Raw genomic sequence first — 3,823 nt, forward strand, 5'->3', positions numbered from 1 at the left:
TCACGGTCAACGAAGGATATTCCTTCTCCAAGGACGGCCCGATCAGTCTTGGAATCCCGGTTACAAGACATTTCGACAATGGTAAAACAAGACCAACAAAGCCGCCCGAATGTGCCGACAAATTCCGATAGGAGCTGCACATAACTCGTTCTCAGAGCACACCGGATGAGCGCTCCGTACAGCTAAAACCAAACCTCGAGTTTCCCCGAGGGGGCGCTGCAAAGGACTCTAGTTTGGACCAACACTCAAAGGAGCACTGGCCCGGGGGGGGGGGTTAAAATAAAGATGACCCTTGGGTTGGCTGACCCAAGGGAAGAAGGTTGGCAAGTGCTCTTCGGTAAGACCGAAGGGTCATCTCGGTGGGACCGAGTTGCCAGGGTTTAGCCAGTGGCTATGCCAAGTGTATCTCGATGGGTCTGGATGTATGTGTTTCGGTGGGGCCAAGATAGGTTTTAGGGTTTGGGACATAGATGAATGTGAGAGTGCGGCGGAGGGTTTGGAGCAATATCTCTAAGCACTTGAGCAAATATACCAGAATCAAAACCTCATCCCTTTTAATAGTATTGTCTTTCCTGTGGACTCAATGTGATCTTAGACCACTTAACCAAAAAGGTAGAGTCTTGAAGCTTTTACCAATGCTTGTCCTTTAGTAGCCTGAGGGGTCCACATCTCCATCCATGTACCTGCTGAAAGGATCGATATAGTTGACTAGAGGGGGGGGGGTGAATAGGCAACTAACAATTTTTAGCTTTTCTTTACCAATTTAAACTTTGCATCAAAGTAGGTTGTCTAGATATGCAACTCAGTGAGCAACCTATATGATGCAACAGCAACAAGCACACAAGCAAGCAAGGGATACAACACAATATAAGCTTGCACAAGTAAAGGTTAGAGATAACCAAGAGTGGAACCGGTGGAGACGAGGATGTGTTACCGAAGTTCCTTCCCTTTGAGAGGAAGTATGTCTCCGTTGGAGCGGTGTGGAGGCACAATGCTCCCCAAGAAGCCACTAGGGCCACCATATTCTCCTCACGCCCTCACACAATGTGAGATGCCGTGATTCCACTATTGGTTCCCTTGGAGGCGGCGACTGAACCTGTACAAACAAGGTTGGGGCAATCTCCACAACTTAATTGGAGGCTCCCAATGACACCATGAAGGTTCACCACAATGGAATATGGCTCCGCGGTGACCTCAACCGTCTAGGGTGCTCAAACACCCAAGAGTAACAAGATCCGCAAGGGATTAGTGGGGGGAATCAAATTTCTCTTGGTGGAAGTGTAGATTGGGGCCTTCTCAACCAATCTCTAGAAAATCAACAAGTTTGATTGGCTAGGGAGAGAGATCGGGCGAAAATGGAGCTTAGGAAAGGAAGAGGTCAACACTAGGAGGAAGAAGACCCCCCTTAATATAGGAGAGCAAAAATCCAACCGTTTTTCTGCCCAGCCCGCAGTTAAGCGGTTCTACCGCTCCTAGGAGCGGTTCTACCGCTTAGGCAGTACACCACCACACAACCCTAAGACTACATAGAGTGTAGCAACGGTAGTGCCGCTGGAGCGGTACTACCGCTGACCCGAGCGGTACTACCGCTTGGGTCTTAGGCCTGGAGAGCCAGTTGTAGTAGAGGGTGCCAGGGGCGGCAGTACCGTGCCAAGCGGTACTACCGTCCTAGTGCCACTCTACTACCGCTAGAGGCAAAGCGGGAACAGAACCTTGCACACGAGAACACCCCACAAGCGGTAGTGGAGACGGTAGTACGGGCTGTTGTACTGCCTAAGCGGTACTACCGCAGTACTACCGTGAGAGACAAATGGGCAACCGAAAGTTGCACGCGCGGGGAGGCCCTAAGCGGCAGTACCACGGAAGTACCAGCGGTACTACCGTGGGCACAGGCGGTACTACCGCTGGCAAGATGCTGAAAATGCCACAGAAAACACAGGAAGGGCTCCGGAGATGGGAAGGAGGCAGTGGGTGCATATGGGGCTGTGTACGTGTTGATTCCACCCATACCTTTCCGAAGCGGACCCTCTCTTAATAGTACGGCTTTCCTACAACTCAAATCCACCGAAAAGAAACATAGAAAAAACCGCCGTCTTCGAAAGGCTCCGAGGGGCGTCGAATCATCTAGTGCCTAGCCATGAGATATCTGAAATGCTCAATGCACACGATTAGTCCGCAAATGCATTGTCAATCACCAAAACCACTTAGGGAGAAATATGCCCTTACAATCTCCCCCTTTTTGGTGGATTGATGACAATACGAGATTTGCTCAAAGAGATATATAATGAGCATATGCAAACCCAAGAATCTATAAAAGATAGACAGGCCCCCCCTAGATGTGTGCATTCAAAATATGTGCTTTGGACTGCACAACACACATACTAGGATCAACACTCCCCCTATATTTTATAGACCGGGCAATCCTTGCAATGATATAAGGGACATTTAAGCAAGGAAACTAATAAGACAAAAGATCATACATTCACGCACATAGAGACATAACAAGATTAACCTGGGTAGCATATGTCTTACACCATATGATAGAGAGTCTCACACCAAACCAAAGCAAACGAAGGAAAAGAGTTCACAAGTAGAAACACAAGGGCAACAACAAGAACCAAGCTTGTGACTCAGCAACACCCTGCAGAAAGACAAATCCTCGGTCCTAAACCTCTCCCCCCTTTGGCATCAAGACACCAAAAAGGAAGAGAGATACCTAACGCAACTCCAGATGGCACTAGTCTCCTCCCATGGACTCGTCAGACTCCTCCTCAGAATCAGACCCATCAGCAGACATCTCCTCAGACCCATCGGGCTCCTCCTCGATCTCCTGGTCCTGAGTTGGAGCAGAAGTAGCAGCATTTGACTCATCCGAATCCGTCCAGTGAGAGTACGAAGAAATCCATTTGTCCTCCGGAGTGATACGGTCCTCAGAGCCATCTTGAAATGGGATCTCAAGCTTCCTCATGACCGCCTTCCTCTCCTGACGAGCCTTCTTGGCATCCACATGTGCCAAGTACATCTTGTGTTGAACATCCGTCTAAAAGCAAAATATTTTCTTCACCTTATGCTTGAGCTTGTCCGCCCAACCTGACTGACCAGAAGAATGCTCTGAGCCAGGAGCAGGACCACCATCATCACCTTGATCCTCTCCAGAAGCAGAAGATACAACCGCCTCAGGATGAGTAGTGGAGGCCCAAAGCTCCTTCTGACGCAAGTTGAGAATGTCATGAGGAGTCAAGGGTCCATGCTCAAGTGGTATACCAGGGAAAGTGGAGCTCCAGGTAGACGGAATCAGCTTGAAGATGAAAGGAGCATAAATTGGGCAGTGATCTCCATAGGTAGCACTCACTAGCTCCTTCCACATGACGTGAGAGACATCTAGGACGACATCCGTGCCCTTCTCAGAGTGGCACAATAGGAGCATATCCACAAGATGGCCATGCACCATGTCCAAGTTGCCAATGCGAGGAAAAAGAGTTTGCCGAAAGATGCGATGCATAATGTCAAAGAAAGGCTTGAGATCCTTCTTGACTCCCTTCTCAATCTTGGTGGTAATCATGTGAGGTTTCAGCTCATCCTTGTGAGTAGCCCCCCTCATGGTGAGGACGAAGGCCAAGAGGCTTCCTCAGCCCCTCGTCAGGATATCCAAGAAGAGCCATAAACTCAGCCCAAGTGGTGCGCAACTACCTGCCATTGGTCATCCAGATCAAAGTGCGCTCTGAGTTGGTGCCATACCAGATGGTTGCAAAGAACTGAGCAACTAGCTCTGCATAAAAGTCATAGTTGAAGGTCATGAGAGGGGCACGATGTTGATTTGTTC

This window comes from Triticum dicoccoides, chromosome 3A, assembly GCF_002162155.2.
Source record: "Triticum dicoccoides isolate Atlit2015 ecotype Zavitan chromosome 3A, WEW_v2.0, whole genome shotgun sequence".
Taxonomy (NCBI): domain Eukaryota; kingdom Viridiplantae; phylum Streptophyta; class Magnoliopsida; order Poales; family Poaceae; genus Triticum; species Triticum dicoccoides.